At 41.6% G+C, this 20,089-nt stretch overlaps 1 protein-coding gene across 6 annotated transcripts in view; it reads left to right on the forward strand.

Moving 5' to 3' along the window:
* The first annotated feature begins 19,022 nt into the window (after positions 1 to 19,022).
* dag1 (dystroglycan 1) overlaps positions 19,023 to 20,089 on the forward strand; it is a 31,916-nt gene continuing 30,849 nt past the window's right edge. For 2 of the 6 annotated variants that reach the window (XM_027001854.2, XM_027001849.2), the window contains exon 1: positions 19,023 to 19,516. The gene's annotated coding sequence lies outside the window, so the exon portion shown is untranslated. The other 4 variants (XM_027001851.2, XM_027001848.2, XM_027001850.2 and 1 more) reach the window with 3 other exon arrangements.

Here is a 20,089-nt window from a genome sequence, read left to right on the forward strand (position 1 = left end):
GCTACACAGGGAAAAGTCAGCGATTTAAGTCAGTGGAGCAGTAGATACATTTTTGTTCTTTGATATGCTGATCATTTGGTTGGATCTTAAATGTACCGTAAATGTACCATACCTTGGGCTCAGGTAATCTTTCTCAGCAACTTAAAAGGACCCTGGGCCTTTTAAAAAACGTTTCTGAATGCAAGCCCAGCCCAGCCTTCCTTTGCCCGGCTGAAGCTTGGGGGAAGCGGGAGGCTCATGTGTGCAAATTCCGGCTGAGCTTTTTGAGCAGTGTGCTAAGCTGCCAGGTCAAGCCTGAAATGTGCTCACGCGTCCGAATCTGAGCAGATCACATGCCCGCTCTTTTATGTTCTCTTTGGATGCTATTCGCTCTGGCATTAGAGAGAATCCATCCATGTCGTTGGTCTCCTGTTCTGGGTCACACGGGGGTCCATGACTTTCTCTGGGGCTATTAGAGACTGTGTCAAAGGCAGTATAATCATGATGGCAGATGTTAGGTTATAGTGACGCAATAATCATAAGTAAATTCTGATAAAAAAAAACAAAAACAAAAAAACAAAAACACTTTTAGATTAATATTTCTTAAGATGTTATTTTCTATTTCTTTCTTTTTTTGAGAGAGGAGGTGATTCCTGATATCCCTTTTAGCTGAAGCATGAAATCAGAGTTGAGCTTTACAGTGACATAAGCTATCAACACAGAGTAGCACCCATTTTAAATGTCAGAGCCCTCGAGGTCTCACTCGCCGAACAGTGACTATTGAAATTGGATACATGTAGAGTAACAGGATACTTGAAGTCTGAGTTCTTCCAAACTGTCAGCCTTTGAAGAGCGCCGATTGTGCTATGGAGCGCCAAACTGTTTATTATATGACTGTTTTTGGATCATGGAAACAACTTTTCCTCATGACTCATCCTTGTTACATCCTATGAACAAACCCAACTTGCATTACTTGCATGACTAACCTAAATCAGGTTTGGCTTATTTCTATTGTATTACAATTTTCAAAATTTCTATTATTTAATATCTAGTGTATGTATATGTATATATTATTTGGTTTTAGTGCAAATGCCTCAAGACAATCAAACTATGAATGCTACTATGATGAATGCTGCTTCTCATGGTTCAGAATTGGAATTGTGTTCTGTAAAATCCAATTGACTGTCCACACCAGTTTGGAAATCCAAAAGAATGAACTTTTACTATGGAAGCTCTCTCAAGCAACAACATGTAACACACAAAACACACAAAATGTTTTCCTTTATTTCCTTATGCTTAAAAACATGATGATGCATGCATAATACATAGCATGTCATAACTGACATTGTAATATATATCTCTTAAAAGTGTGTATCCTTTTTAATACATATTGGTGTAAGATTTTCCAGACCTGTTGCAATAGCTCACAATACTGAAGGTTAAAGTCCTCATTTTAAAAAGCCCTCATTGATATTTTAACTCTTAGAGTAAAGCTTCTCAGTGTCCTTCAAAATGCTTCCTATCATTAGAGAAATACACTTGAAATACACTTGAAAATGTCATGGTTGGCTTAGTCTAATATCCCAAATACACTATAGGGCCTAGTTAATTTCCTTCTTAGATAACCAGACATTTGATTCCGTCACTATATCTAGGCTTCATTGTGGAAGAGAATATTGCACTGGCTTCGCCGACTAGGTTCTGTCCATGGTGTGTGGTGTGCGTATGTCCACATGTGAGCATGTGGGTGTTCATGTGTGTGTGTATGTGCGTGTGTGTGCATGCACATTTGTTTGTTTGTGTGTGTGTGTGTTTGACTTAAGCATGACTCACTTTGTATTTTCTATTGACTCAACAAGACAGCATCACTGGCTATCTTATACTGAGTTCAATAGACTAACTCTGCAAATGCTCTTGGCTAAGGCGGGTAAGCATTTGCGTGTGTCTAAGCATTTGTTAGAGAAGATAGACTCAGATAAACAGTATCAACAAATCAAATTACACCCGGCCTCTGCCATTTTTGATCAATATGTGTGGAGATAACTCTGAGGGAATGCCTCTGAATGGCGTGACAGTAGTGTTGTTGCATGTGCTGATCCATGAGTCCCCAAGCATCTGGCCCATGATGAAAGAGCAGTGCAAAAAATAACAACAAGAAACCCCATCTCCCCCCCCCCACCAGGGTGTATGAGTATCAGCCCTAAAAATTTGGAATTGCATTTACCTTTTGGGAGGTAAAGGCGTGGTGTATAATTGGTGGTACTGGTACTGAGAAACGTGTCGGTTTTTCGTTATGTTTCTGAAGGACTTAGAGGTCATTCTGATAGAGAGAGAGGGAGAGGGGGGACAGAGAGGGGCAGGTAGGTGGCGGGAGTGGTGAGAGCAGGAAAAAACCCAGGGTGTGTGACACGCTGGTGTGACGCTCTGCCTGCGTCTCGTTACAGTCCTGCATCTGCATGAAGGCACAGACAGCCCTGCCTCAGTCTTCGGTGGCGTCAAACTCTCTTTTATTGTCGCCTTTTCCCCCAAAATCGACTGAACTCTAGTTATCGATCACAATCTAGCCGAGACCTCATCAATTAACTTCTGCCCAAATGCCCCTCCCCACAGAAAAATATTTAAAAAGACAAAAAAAGGTAAAAGAACTGCCCTTATTTGCAGCTAATTCAGAACAGCTGGTTGGTAGGCCATGGGTGAGAGGCATTCCAGTTCCCTATATTACCCTAGCCATTTGCTCAGACTTGTGATGCAGCACCTTTGTGCATGTCTCTCCTTGCGTGTGTGTGTTTGTGTGTGTGTGCCTCTCTCTCTCTCTCTCGAATCAGCTTGGCTCCACCCCCACCAGGCCAACCTTCCCACGGGTAATGCGCCTGGACCAGAGTCAAAGCAAACAAAGTGTGCTCGGCTCAGCTCGAAAGAAAAGGGCAGTTCTTCCCGCTGCCAGTTTGGGGGCCGGAGTCAGCGCGGCGTGAAGCCGAGCTCTCACCGTAGCACTGCGGTTGCACGATTGCACCATGCCATCCGCACGCTCTTGGGAACTGCGGAGAAGGTTCTTCTACACCACCCACCACCCCGACCCCCATACCCATTGTGGTCCATATCTGGTTCCATTGGTGCAGCCCCTTATCACCACCAAATGTTGTTACCTGTGGATCAACGGGGCAGAGGCCAGGGAAGTTTGGAAAGTACGATACTCTGTACACTTCGTGAAGCTTCTGCGAGGTAGTGATTGGCCTGCATTTCATTCAAATTCCCAAAACCCACCATAGAGAAGTTTTTCTGTTTCTTTGTCTTTCTGTTCTCTCTCTTTCTCTTTTTATAACGTGTCTGGATTGCTGATAATTGCTCGTAACGCAGCTCAGCTGATAGGGAGGCACCGAGGGAGCCTGAGGGCGATATCAGCAGTTGTTAGGAGTCCGACAGTAAGTGGTTGGGTCTCGATGGTGCAGGCCATGACGGCGAAAGTCTGATAATCTCTCTCCAGCTGGAGCCCTGTGTCTCACTTTATCTGGCTCAATTAGCAGGCCAAGGTGTATTCTTGGATGTCCACGGGAATGTTTTCCACCCCCTAAATTTATTTGTGTCGTGAAGCATGGGACAGATACCGATGATTGCTGATGAAAGCTACCCAAGGCAGTCTGGGAAGGCAAGGAGGATAAGGCTTGTTTTAGCTTGGTCTCACTGAGCTGCTGTACAAATGCAGACTGAAAACCTAATTTATACCAGCCATCCATGAGAGAAGAGGTTTAAATGGCAACAGGGATGTGAAAGGATGTCGCACACGTTATAAAACCTTTAAACCTCAGGATGCTTGGAATCTGTTTGCAAGTGAATTAACGCAAATATTCCTGGTTTAGCATAAGCTGGTTTTATACAGAAGCCTTAAAATCTTCCTGAATTGGTCCAAGTATCATAATTCACTGTTTGCTCTAACAGTTTTTTTTTTAATTTATTTTTTCTTCCTAGTTCTCACTATGATTTTTCACAATGTAATGTCAACTGGATAGCTACTGTGCTAAATTGAGCTTTCCTCAGACACCCAGGGCTTCTCAGTATGAACAAAGTTGAAGAAACAAGGCTGTCTTGAGCTTGTGTACCTCTGCATAGCCACTTTGAATCACGCTGCCAAGAATCGGCCGTACCCAGGCCATAACCCCCGTGATTAATTGCACCTCGCTGAAGAGATTACCGTGTGAGGAAATTAATAATTCCATGTTCGCTCCGCTTTAAGATTCTGTGGCACTGGCATATACAGAAGGCGGGGGAAGCGGTTTGGAGACGGAGCGAAGTTCCACCTGCTCTTTATAGGCTTCCTTATCTTGCAGGCAGCTGCTTTGTAGTTATTTCATGAAGCCTGCTTCGGTGGGCTCGGCGAGGCTTAACCCCCAGTCCCCTGTGCTGCACGTGGGCTCCCAGCCACGCATTCCAAACTGGCCCGTGTACACCCGACCTTTGTGTAGTCCAATTTCTGGCTGGTGGGGACTCACTACAGTAAGAGACTTTGGTCCCGTGTAACCTTTGCTTCCATGCTGAGCATTTGGGCCATTGAATCTGAACATTTTCAGCTCAGCTGTAGTGCTTTAGAGCATTTCTTAAAAAATGGACTAACTGACACCTCAGCTGCACGCCTATGCTCGCGAGACCCTTTATCGTAAACACACACCTTTTAGATATACAGCTTATAGAACACGAGCAATGCACAAATTGTGTTGGTCCCACTGCACCTTAGTGATCATGCATTTTTGACCATAGGACTGCTGTACACTGAATATGGAGTGTGGCTAAAGGCTTTAGCTTGCCTAAATGGGTTACAGTCTAAAATTGTCCACTTACAAAATACACCTATAAGACCCGTGTACCTAATAAATTGGCCAGAGGGTGTAGATACAGCACAGGATTTTAAAATATAGCAGCTGTGAGTATGAGTGTGCCCATAAGAAGACGCTAATTTAAAGGTAACTACACCAAGATTTCAGGAAGCAATATTGATTGCTACACACAACACCTCTAAAGGGCCTTTGAAAAAGAAGCGAACAGCAGTGGCATCTTTGCGGTAAGGCCCAGGGTGAGCGTGAGCCCGGTCGGGCGTGTGAGTGGAGCGTCCTGATTGTGAGTACTGCTCAACGGGACGTAGCAGCAGCCAGGAGCGGGCGTATTATTTCCCCCCCATTTCCTGGTGTGCTGCTTCTATTGCGAGGGGAGTGGGTGTCACAGACTGAGTGCCAAGAGCAACAGCTGTTATTAGTGACCCCCTACAGGGACACGCTAAGTGCTTTCCAGCATACGGGGACAAATTCGGGTTTTGGATGACCCTTGGTTCTCTGCGCTTCTGGTGGCAGGTTTCCCACCCTGCTTGAAATGTATCGAAGAAGTCTTGGCCACGCTCACCAGAACTCAAGCAGAGCTTTAGAGATGTGGAGCATGTGGAAGTGGTGAAGGAGGCCTGAGATGGGGTCCACTGTGATGAGGCCAGGCAGTGTAAGGAAGCAGGAAAAGTGTCAGCTCATATTCTGCTGGCAAAGAACAAACTAGTGAATGCAAGACTCCTAATGAGAAAAACACAGGTACGTGAGCTTTCATGCTTCTGCAGTGACCTCAGTCATGACTTAACCTGTTTCATGAACTTGCAGGACTCATATTAGCACCAAGGTCTTGAGATCTTTACTGATTCTTTGGGGGTCCCCAGTACAAGAGAGAGTTCCAGATAATGAGACAGTGTCATCCCATGTCAAGAGCTGGAAGTCAATCGCGTGAGTTCCCACTAAGATGACAGCAGAGATCATAATAAGACCCTGCCAATGTTGCCATGGGAACAATAAGCAATAGTGGCATTTGTCCTGCTGACAAACATTTTTTTTTCTCCTTTTCATTATTCTAATGCTCAGACCTGAAGCTAATGGAAGGTGAGGCTAATGGCAGTGTCTTGGTTTACTGCTGGATCAATCGCCCTTTTTCATCCAGATTCATGTGGCTGACCACTCCCCCGACACTCAGAGACATTGGTGCATACATCACTCAGCCACTCCTCTCTTGACAAACACAGATTCAAGCGTGGCTTCGATAGCTTGGTGAACACTCGGCATATCGATCTGCCACAAGCGTCTGCCTGCCCCGGACTGAGACGTTTGGAGTGTTTTTTTTTCCTCAGAGGAGAAGAATTGGGTGTGAACTCCGCCGAGGTTGGCGTTGACTGAGTTTGCATACAAACTACCATGCAAGTTATTCAGAAGAAAACACAAGAACTCACTTTTGCAGACAGCAACCACTAAATCTTAAAACAGGACAAAATATGTAAACCTGTGCATTTCTATAATTAATCAAGCAAGTTGCATGCCAAATTCCTGATATCAAATCAGCTCTTACAAAGTTCCTGTGACTCTAAATCTGTCCAGAGCTGACTCATATTATGATGAATGGCTGCTTATGTGTAGGAACACTGGCACTATGTAGTCACAGTCCAAATAACCAGCTTTCCGAAATACACTTCAAGCTGAGGCTAATCACTAACCAATGCTGTGTTGCTGTCTTTATGGGGTCGCTGCAGGTCGTCCCCTTATTTATACAGGCGTGCCCCGCCTGTTTAGTAGGTCTGGCGTGTCTTTTACATTTTGCAAGCAGGTCGCAGACTGATGACCATTGCCAATTGAACCATGCTCTTTTTAAGCTTCTGCATCAGTGCTGGCTGCTGTCTGCAATCCAAGGAGGAGTGTGAGCGCGCAAAGAGACACCAGAGCCGCCTCCGCATCCAGTAGGAGGGTGCTGACTCATCTTGGTCTCCATACAGGTGCTCTGGAATGTAAATCAATGATGTTATTTGAGAAGTGGAGGAACCAAGCTCTTGGTTCTTTCTTTGTGCTCATGCAAGCAAGTGTGTGTGTGTGTGTGTGTGTGTGTGTGTGTGTGTGTGTGTGTTTACTGAATCAAAAAAAACAAATAAACATTTGCTGTATACTACAAGAAGTTAGATATTCATCAAAGAGTTATTTTTAAAACATCATGCGAGGTCTTTGTCCTCATTTATGGTCAGGTTGTACCCTAATGATATCTTTTTGTTTGATCTAAAACGGGCCCAAAAGCCTCAGGACAAAAAGAATACTTCTTGGTTAGTGTTTCACTGTGGGAACTCCTCTTATTGGCTAAGCATTCATTCCAGGCCTGTCGAAGCAGGCACCAGATTCTGAGATCAGCCTGCCTGGCTCCGATGCAACACCTTCAGAGTTAAGGCTCCTGCTTTTCAATTGTTCTTTGTCTGGGAGTCACACAGGCTCTTCCCACTGAGGTTTACAATATGATTTTAGTTTAGTTCATATTAATTTACTGCTGAATGCTCCAATATGTAATAAGAATTCAGAAGGGATCACAGACTCGTGCTGATTGGTGGGGCTTTTGGGTCATGGAGCATTGTTCTGGAAAACAGGAGAGGGAATAACTGGGGCAAGGGAGAAAGGGCATGTGTTTGTGCACGGGGACAGGGACATGAAAGCGTGGTGAAGAGAAGGTCTGTCAGCACATCCATATAAGAGTGTCTGGCCAGTAGTGATGTGGGAGCAGCCCCGGGACAACAGCCAGTCTCTCCTCGGTCTGCAATTACAAAGTGCAGCTGGCTTCGGGTGGCTGCTGCTCATCTGCATCAGCCTGACACAAATGTCATCGGTCCAGATCAGGAACGTAAGATCTGTCTCCTAGTGTTGAAGGTTTTCAGCTTAGCCCATTCTTTTAATAGTGGATGTTGGTTAAGTCAGAATCATTTAAAAATAGATCTGTTCCTAAAATCAATACACAGGCATGGTGCATTTAGTTCAGGCAAATATGTTTACTTACAAGGTGCCTCTCCTATATATATATATATATATATATATATATATATATATATATATATATATATATATATATATATATATATATATATATATATGTGTGTGTGTGTGTGTGTGTGTGTGTGTGTGTGTGTGTGTGTGTGTGTGTGTGTGTTTACATTTACAGCATTTAGCAGACGCTCTTATCCAGAGCGACTTACAAAAGTGCTTTGTCATTTACTCATAGAATATATCCTAGTACAGTACAGTAGGGTAGAATCAAAAATACCAATGAACTAGAATACTGTAGAATACAGGGATGAATGCTGATACCTAGAAGTACAAAATACATAAGGTCTAACTTAAACGATGATAAGTGCTAGAGTGTTAAACAATACCCTACAATAAGTATTAATTTAGTCAGTCAATATGGGAGCAGTGTCAGTTGTCCTTTAAATATTCTGCAAATAGATGGATCTTCAGTCTGCATTTGAAGACTGCAAGGGACTCGCTGTCCAGACAGCAAGTGGGAGTTCATTCCACCATCTTGGAGCCAGAACAGAAAATAGTCTCAATGCTTGTCATCCATGAGACCTGAAGCAAGGTATTTCAAGCCGAGCCATACTTGAGGTTCAAAGTACTCGAGGTATGGATCTGGCTTTGACCATTGACCTCGTGTATGAAGGGGCTGGTCCATTTTTGGCTTTGTAGGTAAGCATCAAGGTTTTAAATCTGATGCGTGCAGCTACAGGGAGCCAATGAAGGGAGCGCGGCAGTGGTGAGTATATATATATATATATATATATATATATATATATATATATATATATATATATATATATATATATATATATATATATAATTTTAACAAATAAAAACTTTTTGGCAAAAATGCCTTCCTACATTCTACATAATTTCTTTTTAGGAAACATTTGCCAACTATATGCACTTAAAGCAGAAATACAACCTTAAGAGTTGTAGTCATGTACAAAACTACTCATTGCACCTAATTTATTTTACTAACAATCCCTTGTGGAAATATTTCAGTAGCTTTATTATAAACAGAACTTTTTTCTTATAATTCCATAGACTAACCATTAGCAAACCCTGGCAGAGTCCACAGTTGTGTCCAGCTGGTGAATAAAATACCTACTTCAACTGAAAGTCGTTCCAAAGACAGACAATTCACACTCATCTACAGGATAATTATTTATTAACAATTAACTTGTGTTGTCGTAGAGTTTAGTCCACAGCTTGTGAGAAGATCTAGCCATTTCATTAAGGTCTCCTTTTGCTCAGCTAAGCAGTTCTTTCCCTATCTCCAGTCTCCATGCATGGAGAAAACATGGTATTGATGAATTCCTCTGACTCTTGGCCATTAAAAATGAAGAGATTAATTGCTCAAACTAGAACTAGTTCTTTATGGGCTAATGTGCAGCACTATAAACTCGCCCCTTGAAAGCTCACGGAGAGCATGTTTGGGGGGAAAAAACCTTTATGGGAAGAGTAATTGTGCGTAATTGTCCAATTTGGTTCACAATGCACTGCCTAAGCTGAACAGAATCAGAGATCAAAGACAAAGCCAGTGAGGGCTGAAGTTATGTAACAAATGAACTTAGGTATAGAGAAAACACAGCAGATCTGAATGGAAGAAGTAACACGCTAAAGGTGACCTTCATACCAACAGAAGCACTTTGTACTGAAATTAGTGCTGTTTCGGGCCATTTGGTCAAACGTGTCTTTTTTTAGGATACGTTTTCATTGTTTATTTGAGGAGAAAACTCCTGCAGCTGAGATTGCTCTGTCTTTATGAGACATGCTTGGTGATCCTGTGTGAAAGCCATGCACTTTCGCTCTGATATGATGCTGTCTCCTTACTTGCCAATTAGGTGCATAATTAGAATGTAGAGTTCCCATTTAAATGATGACATGCATGCAAGATAACAGAAGGAGATTATATGTTGCCTAGCAACATTTCACTGCCTTAACCCCTTCCCTCTCTGCCGGTTTTTTTCCCAGTAGGAAATGTGGCCGCTGATTCAACAGAGATCGTGGCTATTGGCTCATGCTTTTTTGCATTGCAAATGAATTAGGAACTTTGATTCAGTTCAATGAAATCTCTCAGCCATAATCATCATGCACATAATTCTGTGAGGAAGCTGTATTATTGATTTTATGACACACTGAGGGGTGTGCTGCAAGGTAATGAAGCTTAATGTACCACTATTAAAGAAAGCCAGGGGTACAGAATTAGCATTAGCACCCCCCCCCCCCCATAATGGTTTTGCAGTTGACAGTCAAAGAGTTGACTCACACCAAATATCATCCCCCTACACTAAGTGCATAAACATCCGCTTTTCACAAGAGATGGGTTTCCTCTTAACACCATCATACTTCTGGTGATGCGCTCACTAGAGCAGATGGACATGAAAAGAGCAAACCAAACTGTAAGTAAGTGTAAATAGGACTGCACTACCTTTCTTTTTTCTCCTTTTTTATCTACTGCCATATTTGGCTTGGGGAGTTAATGTTTCCAATTACATTTCAGCATGAATTGCAGATGCATAATATGACAGTCATGGAAGTCTCCTGGAGACCAGAAATCAAATATGCATCCAGTGGATGACAAATGTTTGTTATATTGCTTGAAATAAATTTCAAATGTATCCATCTGCAAAAATATGCATACTATGCAAACCTTATGCAGTCATATTTACATTTGCCATATCAGCATATCAACATAGTATATTTTACTATACTCAACAGCCAAACTCGTACTTATAGTCAATGGCCTCTTTATCGGGTGCATCAGTCATTTTGAAAGTGCGGAATTACAGGCTGTCGCTTATCTCTTGGCATGCACAGCTCATCAGCTGGCCAGTTCAGCTTCTCTGGTCACCAAGCTCTGATCACCAGTACCAGTTCAGCTTCTCTGGTCACGCTGTGAAAGGTCACGCTCCTCCATATCAGCATGAATGGCGCAGTGAGATGTGCCTACATCCCAAATGATATCGGATCAGTAGCAGTCAGAAAACGTCCAGTAGATGAACTTAGTAGAAGTACTAAATACTAATGAAGTACTAAGTTCATCTACTGGACGTTTTCTGACTGCTACTGATCCAATATCATTTGGGATGTAGGCCCATCTCAGTGCGCCATTCATGCAGACATGGAGGAGCGTGAGCTTTCACAGCGTGACCAGAGAAGCTGAACTGGCACAGGTTTATCAAGCACAGCAGATATTTTTTACACGTGGCAGTGTCACTGTGGGTTTGATAGGGATCAGCCTTAAAAAATATCTCCAAACAGCAGCACCTGTGCTGGTATTGGACACTGTCCACTAATGAAAGGCTAGAGAATGGCTAACACAAATTGCACAGTGACAGATGTGCTGTAGGAGTTTCTAATAAGGTTTGGCTTTTCTAACACAGTAGCTTGTGAGTGTATATTGCCAATTGACTTAATAAACACTACAAAAAAGTAGTGGCAAAAAAAAAAGGTCACCACCTAGATTTAACTAAGCAAATAGGTAAGAGCCTCCCATTAGATAATGACTGCATAGGTGAGTATGTTTCAGCTGGCAACAAGTTATTTAACCCTAACTGATGCAGTGAGCAGCTTCTCAATTGTTAACCAACCATGTCGAAAGACATCCTGTGGTTGTGGAAAATATGTTAATCTGTTTCTGAAGGGTCAAATTATTGGCATGCATCAAGCAGAGAAAACATCTGAGGAGATTGCTGAAACTACTAAAATCGGGTTAAGAACTGTCCAATGCATAAATAAAAAATGGAAGGATAGTGGGAAAACATTATCTTCGGGGAAGGAATGTGGTCGGAAAGAAATCTTCAATGATCGTGATCGGCGATCACTTAAACGTGTGGTGAAATCAAATCATAGAAAAACAACAGAAGAACCCAGGGATATGTTTATATATTATGAAAGTAAGAGTATTTCCACATGCACAATGCAAAGGGATCTCAAGGGATTGGGACTAAACAACTGTGAAAAACACTTGTCAGTGAGGCTAACCAGCAAAAACAGCTTCAATTTGCTAGGGAGCATAAAGATTGGAGTCTGGAGCAATGGAAGAAGGTCATGTGGTCTGATGAGTCCAGATTTACCCTGTTCCAGAGTGATGGGCACATCAGGGTAAGAAGAGAGGCGGCTGAAGTGATGCACCCATCATGCCTAGTGCCTACCGTACAAGCCTGTGGGGGGCAGTGCTATCATCTGGGGTTGCTGCAGTTGGTCAGGTCTAGGTTCAGCAACATTATGTACCGAAATAATGAGGTCAGCTGACTACCTGAATGACCAGGTTATTCCATCGATGGATTTTTTCTTCCCTGATGGCATGGTCATATTCCAAGATGACAATGCCAGGATTCATCGGGCTCAAATTGTGAAAGAGTGGTTCAGGGAGCATGAGACATCATTTTCACACATGGATTGGCCACCACAGAGTCCAGACCTGAACCCCATTGAGGGATGTGCTGGGATGTGCTGGAGAAGACTTTGAGCAGTGTTCCTAATCTCCCTTCATCAATACAAGATATTGGGGAAAAATTAATGCAACTCTGGACAGAAATAAATGTTGTGACATTGCAGAAACTTGTGGAAATGATGCCACAGCAAATGTGTGCCATAATCAAAGCTAAAGGTGGTCCAACAAATTATTAGAGTGTGTGACCTTTTTTTTGGCCAGGCAGTGTATAAGCATACCATATTTTTGCTATGTAATAAAACATCTGGCAGCTACCAGACACCTCATCTTAAGGTCATTTACCTGTGTTCCTTCTTCCGTTGAAAAAACATGGCTCGCCGTTTGAGTGTTTAATGTCATCCTCAGACCCCAGAGCTCTGCTGAGTCTCAGCCAGTGCTAATCCTGTCTCATAGTATTAACAGATGAGTAATAAACCCTCTCCCATTGAGCACTGCTACAAGCAGTGACCCGATCATGAAGGTGATATGGCTGAACAGCTCAGGGACTAACAGAAATGTCATTGGGAGAGGTAGCCATGCTCCAGGGCGTAAGGATTTTTTTTCAAATCCCAGAGCTGTTTTTGGTTTCTCCAGCTGTAGGCTGAAATGTCCTTTGTCACGTGAAGAAGAAAAATAATGTATCATGAATGTTTAGCTTTAACCGATCGCAAAAGTGACTGGCCATCCTCAATTCAAGATAAGTGTGTGTTTTTCCCCTTGGGGATGTGAACAGGTGAATTCATGTAGGCAGTGGCAAATAGCAAGGTTATAGCCTGAGTCTACTAGTGCCTGTCACATCCAGGGATTTGTACTACAGTGTCACATCTGAATGATTCTATGCCTGCTACTCCTTACGTGGTAGCCTAAGTTCTGCATTGCTTCCCAGTGTTGCTTTTACAGCCAGGAATTCCCATAAAGGATTCACTGTAGCCAATTTACTTACTGTTTACTTTATGGCTCATTTAACTCACAGCAAAACCCAAAGCCTCTTGGGAGGATTTCTTCTCCTCTTTACAAAGGCAGAGACATTGTATGGCATCATGGAGTCGCGAGGGCCCTGCTATTGCAGCCCGCTTCGATGCACACCGACAGTAATTTCCAGGGTGAATAATGAGTTGCCTTGATATAAAGCCTGATGCTGATAAGTATCGGCAAAAGGTGACAGCGCTTTCTCCAGATGAAATTGCCTTGGAATGCCTCCATGGCTCCAGGCCCTTAAAGCTGGGGCCCTGTTTGTTTTGCTTTGGCAGTTCCACATGGTACAACTGGGACATTCCGCATGTCTATGGGCAGGCGGCAACGTTTTTGTTTTGGGATAAACAAGGCTCTTGGCCAAAGAATGGGCAGACAGCAAGGTGACACACTCTCGGAATGGCCGCCCCACAGACGTATGAGCCCTCCGCTATGCCGGGTGGAATACCACAGGGGAGACATAAAGTGGTGCTTTCGGGCCTAGGCTGTTGTAGGAGCCCCCTGGCAACAAAAGATCAATGGTGTGGCTTCGCATTTCGCCCAGTTCTCAGGCATTAGTGACCCATTCTGTCGCCCAAGGGGCCCGTAGAGGAGAAAGACAGAGGGAGGGTAAGGAAGGTTGTTGCCAACTTTCCAACAGCCCAAGGTAACAGGGTGGACCTGATGTGGCCAGATGTCTATTTACAGTGTGATAGGTGCTGATGACTTTGAATTGAGATGTCTGCAGATCACAGGGAGGACATTATCTAGATTTTCCATTATCTTAGTGATTCAATGCTTCATCCACATACCTCTCATCCCAAGAGACCTTTAATTTAGTTAGACAGATGCTGTGAATCATGTCTGTGTCTTTGACCAGTCCAGATGTTCTCTGAGAGACTAATCTTTGTGCCTGGTCACATGACAGTGCTGTCTGCCCTGCACCTGACACCTGCCCTTTGCACATTATGTGTGCCTTCATGCCATAACAAGATGAGAGATTTGAAGTCAATGAGTAAGTGCATGTGAGCAAGCATGTGTTACAGGAGTGATCAGACCAATGAGCTGCAGTTCTTCACTTGCTGTTTGCCCAGCTGCTTCCTGCACTGAGGGGCCTACTTTTTCACATCCAGTTCAGCTTGCCTGTCCTCAAAGTCACTCTTCTGTGCAATTTAAAGTAGCACCAAGTCACAATGTGCAATTTCAAGCAGCACCAAGTAACAGTGTGCAATTTCAAATAGCACCAATTCACTGCACACAATGGAGGCTCTCTGGCATTGTGATCCATTAATGGGAATGAAAAACCAGAATGTGACATTCTGTTGCCAGCCTGGTGTGGTATTATAGTCAAGCATCAGATTGCACTGGAAAGTCAACTCTTGCTTTACTGTTATTATGGGTCACTGCGTATTTGATCAGCTCTACTAATGCATTGCATTTACGACACAAGCTTCCATGCTGCCTAAAATGTGCTTTTTCCCCAAATAATTACAGGGGAAATGAACACACTATGTCAGTAGTAACAAGCCAACCACTGACAACAATTAGTAGAGAAGGAGGTCATCTTCTGATTAGTTAAGATATTCAATGAGTTCCGGCAGAAGATGTTTGGATGGCATTAACTGCAATGGAGTAACCAAATTTCTCACTGAGCAAATTTACCTTGTCATTTTTGTTTTCTCTCACTTTTATCAAGTGCAGATTTCTATAGTTTGTTTAAGAGTAGCTTATGGGCTAACTTACATATTTACATAATGTTATGATTGGTTTAATTCCAGTAAACAAGTCAGAATGTAAGAAAAGGATGAGAAGTTTTTATAATTGCTTGTAATCTAATTTGTGTCCACTGTACTAATTTAAAATTATTTCCACTTTTTTTTTTGTAACTCATAGGCAAGAAAAGACATTACAACTATATTACAACTTTTAAGTCGTAATATTGAGCATTAGTCAGTACTCAGCAAGAGGAGTCTTGCTTCCTATTAAGATTTCTTCCTCATGCTCTAGGGAGTTTTTCCTCATCACTTTGGCCTTTGGCTTGCTCACTGGGGGCTTGCACTCAAGCTTCTTTGTGACAACATCTGTTGTAAAAAGCACTATATAAATAAAACTGACTGTACTAGGATATAGATGATAATAGAGGATCATCTATATCATACCGAGTCACAGTGTGTGTGACTTGGTATGTATGTAAACACACACACACACACAGATAGAGAGAGGTCATATGTTTTCACTGTTTCCAGAGAAACAGGACGTTTCAGACAGAGATCCTTCATCAGCTGTGCAGGGAAATTGCCTCACACTTGGAAAGCAATAAACTATGCATTGCTCAAAGCCCCAGAATACTACAGTGGAAAAATACTGTTTTAAAATATGGTCATCACATTAATGCATTTAACAGTGGATGCTGGCTGTCATCTGTGGTCACACTATCATTGTTGTATGTAACACATATAAATTATTCACTAAAGGAGAAGCAGCTTTGCTAAGATTTCCTATGATGATTATTTATGTGACAAGGTTCATTGTATGATACACATGTGCTCTCCCTCTCTAATTCACAAACAAACATGCACAAATTCTGGAGAGACTGAGTACAAATGCAGAGTCTCTATTCATATCTCTTTCTTGCTCTCAAACTGAAAGAGACACAAATATCTAACACACAACCAGGTCATTGTTTTGATATTTATGAATGGGAAACTTTTACAATAGTCCACATTAGAGATATAATAAATGTCAAAGCATGAAAAAATGTATGATACCCCCTATGCTGGTTGCATGCTTTGATGGGAAATGCTGTGATGGTCATTAATTTGGAAAAAGAATGCTTGCATCATTTTATTTTAAACTCCAAGTCCACTTATTCCAATTAATTTAAACACTTAAATACTTGTTTAATCATTCTGTCTCAGACTTGAAAGAATTGATTTGTTGTATCGGCTGTGTGCCTGATTGGTTGCAGTGAAAACGTGCAGCCAGGTCTACTGTTTGCAGATAAAATGACTTACCTTATAGAGTCCCATAGATTTCAAAGTTTTCTGATTAAGTGTCTTAACTAAATCATTTAAATTTCATTTTCATTCAGTGAGAGTTGCTGATGCCTTTACAGTGAACACAAGGTTTTTGAACAAGCACAAATCTGCCTTGTGTGTGGAGAAAGTCGGAGATGCCGCCTGATGCATCAAAATGACCTCTGGATACCTAGCAAGCTAGCTTCTATCCTCTGCACAATCATTTCTTTTTTCTGCCCTTCACAGCAGTCCAGGAGGCCAAACTGAATGCATAGTATCCTGCTAATTTTAAATGTATATCTGGATTTACTGATTACTTCTAATTCTGACATATATTATAGGGAACAAAAAGAAAACTCGCCAAGAAACAAGACTTTTATTCTTTGTTAATATGGTAAAATAATAAGTATCGTTGTAAGAAATCTTACTTGCTAGTGCTCTTATTCAAACATTTTGGGTGACCGCCCATCGAAGCCTATAAAACCTGGGTGTGTGAATGTAGGTTGGAGTGAGTTCTTTTTGAACAACTGCTGTGTTCATTCTGCCCCCCTGTAGCACTGTGTACACATGCTGCAGTGGTGAAATAACATAAACACATAATTCCATATGGACGGCACTGAAGATATGATCATCTGAGCTTCTGTCTGATCCTTGCCTTATGTAGCATGCCATATTTCTTCTGAATGTATAGTAGTGAAAACAAAGAAAGCAGAGCAGAGTCAGTTGCAAGGATAGGTGACTAACTGCAACTACTTATGTGGAATGCAGCACTGTGCACTGGGCATTATCATTAATGTTTATTGAGAGTTTATTGCTCCCTTACTGAAATGCTTTCCATATTGTGTGAACACCAGTGTTGCTGAGCTACATATACATATTTAGCAGTTACCCAACCTCAAATGAAATTTGATTACTACCTGTACTTTGTCATCCAACATCAGTCAACAAATTCAAAACCTGAGCCTTTTATTTCCAAAAAATATAGACATATATAGGTTATGCAGTGTATATCACACTTCTACTAAAGAATATGTTAAGCCAAAAGATCTATATTCCAAATAGCTCACGATACCATTGTTTTGTCGTAAATTTTAATAACTTATGTGGAAAAGCAAATAGGACTGGAAGTCTTGCGAACATGAATACTCATCGACACCTTGCTTTGTCACTTTACATTAGACACACTCTAATAGATTCCTTCAAATATAAAACACAGCTGTTCTGCAGGTCGTATAGTCCTCAGGATAGTTTTTTTTTCGTTGTTCAGTAATGTATTCATTAATGTGTACATATATGGTGTTTCAAACAACTTAAGTCTAAAGCTGCTACATGGAAGGTATATTCCTATCCTACAGCTGACGGGTGCATGGATTTGTAACTTATTGAATGTTGCTGTCTGTGAAATAATATAATCTAGGTTATGGGGAACAGGCAGCTAAACCATCAGAGCGTGAGCAAATATTTCCGAGTTATTTATTTATTTATTTGCCAGTCTTTTGTGTGCTGTTTCTACTGAGTTTCTGAAGTCTTATTCTCATCAATCAGTTACCTACAATTGGAGAGTATTCCCTGTAACATTTCCTGTAAATAGGATCCTGTTGGGGACATTTGACCTTATTAAAGTGTACCCTTATTGATCCATAGTCACCCTCAGCATTCTTAGATGACCATTTTCATACCTGGAAATGGTTGGATATTGACCGTAAGATACAAGTCTGGGAAAATCGACCCAGAGTGTTGGATAGTTATATCTAGTGTAAAAACTGTGCTTCCGACACATTTGATGGGCATTTTGTGCCATATGATAGTTAATATGGGTAGAATTGGCAGGAGAAATCTGCTGTTGTTTCTTCCATGTTACCTTGTGACGACACATTTATGCACGATCACGCCTGATGTCAGAATATCCCGTTCTTTTTGGCATGTTGCAGTGATGAAAAGTTTAAACTGTTACATGGAATAACATTACCTTTGACTTACAAAATCATAAACATAGTTTATTCTGTTATTTTTATTAACGTTCTGTCAAAAACATTTTTATTGTGAACCACTAGCATATGCTATATCATATTTCATCTTGCATCTATATAATTATTCATTTATTATCAGTATTATTTTCAGTATGCGTTATGGTACTGTAGACCCAAGTAATGTTTGTTATATAACACTAGTGACTTATATAATAGGCCCCCAATATATTCCATGGCAGGAGATTAAACGGTTCAGGTAGTATATTCTATTTATGATACGCTTTGTTTGCTTAAGTTTGATAGGCGTGTCAGAGGTGTCACAAACAGCAGGTGACGTACGTATTTGTGGAGCAAAACCTTCTGATGCTGATGTATGTTGTCTTTAAGTCCAAATAGCTGGAAAAGGCTTATTCATATGTTCAAATTTTTTTTTTTAAGAAGGACAAATATTGACATGCCTAAGAACTAATCATGTGCAAGAGCCGGTGAGTTTACTAAAGTGTTTGGTTCACTACAGCCAGAAAAAAAGAAAAATCAACAAAATAGCTATCCACCCTTTAGGGTGTAATTGTGAACATTTGTATGAATATAAAAAAACGCTTTTTAAGTAAAATGGTCTAAAATTATTTACATATTGAAATATGTTTATCGTTTTACTAAAAAGTGGAGGCATTTACATCCTTATTTGTGGTAACCTGAAAACAAACACACTAAGCAAAAGTGTTCAAGGGGTGGAGTAAAAAGAAAACTAACCGCCTCTTCTCCCATAGAGGGGGTGTCTTCAAGGGAACGGTATACGCCAACCTAACTGCCTTAGTTAGCCTTGCCTTGCTGGCGGAGGAGCTGAGAAGGTGAAGGACGTGCTGTAAGCAGGTTATAATACATAAGAAAAAGCTACGGTGCGTTGCGAGCGGGGGACAGCGTTCGCCGCCGCGCTCTGCGGAGGCATAAGTACGTCATGTGATCGCCCTTGTTTGTAGGCTTTTAGTTTAGTCCCCCCCCTTTTCCTTTACTTTGATTTTCTTCGTCATTAAGAGGCAAAGAAGGACTTATAATCAAACACCGTGTCACGAAGTGCTCCTGAATTTTAAATTGTGGATTTGTTTTTAGCGGTCTCTGTGAAAGTGCTGAAAAAAAAAACTCAAGGAAGTCGTCTAGATCACGGGCTTGCAAGCAAAGGGAGTTTGTAACGAAGAAAGGCGTATTTTTGAAGGCTGATTCAAGAATACCGGGGTCACGGGACAGTCAGCACGTTTTTATTCGTCGCTGTTTTTTTTTCACAGATTACACACTGAAGGGATTTTATCAAGTTTCGGAGCGGTTAGTCAATTTTCCCTTTAACGCTGTGAATGTCTGAAATGGTTGCAAGGAACGTCTTTAACCTGTTTATAGATTTACACTCTTGGATCGACTAGGAACGTCTTTAACCTGTGTATAGATGTACATTCTCTTGGATCGACTAGTCAAGACTGACGGTTTGCTTCTGTCAGTGAAAGTGCTCAATTTGTAGCTGTAGATGGGGAGAAAATTCAAGGAGAGGGCGAGTTAAGATTATTTCGCCTAACCTCAGTGGAAATAACGAGCGATGTAGCAGTAGTGTCAGACAGGGAAAAGCGGCACAGCCCGAAAAGAAAATCTAGCTAGCTACAATGTGAGGTCGGACAACATTGAAATGAGGTAAGAGAATGAGTTAAACGGGTATATACTTTCTACTTGTGGTTGGCGTCGTGGATTGTGGTGTCTGATATTTTATTTTCCGTGCGAGCTGTCTTGTGCTTGTATAAGAAGCTCACCGTTTGTTCGCTAGCAGTCCTGGGTAGCTAACAACTGCAAGTAGTCATTTGGGGTTTGTATTTTTAACAGGTGTTGGCTTTTTAACAAGCTTGACGAATG

Source organism: Electrophorus electricus, chromosome 20 (assembly GCF_013358815.1).
Source record: "Electrophorus electricus isolate fEleEle1 chromosome 20, fEleEle1.pri, whole genome shotgun sequence".
Taxonomy (NCBI): Eukaryota; Metazoa; Chordata; class Actinopteri; order Gymnotiformes; family Gymnotidae; genus Electrophorus; species Electrophorus electricus.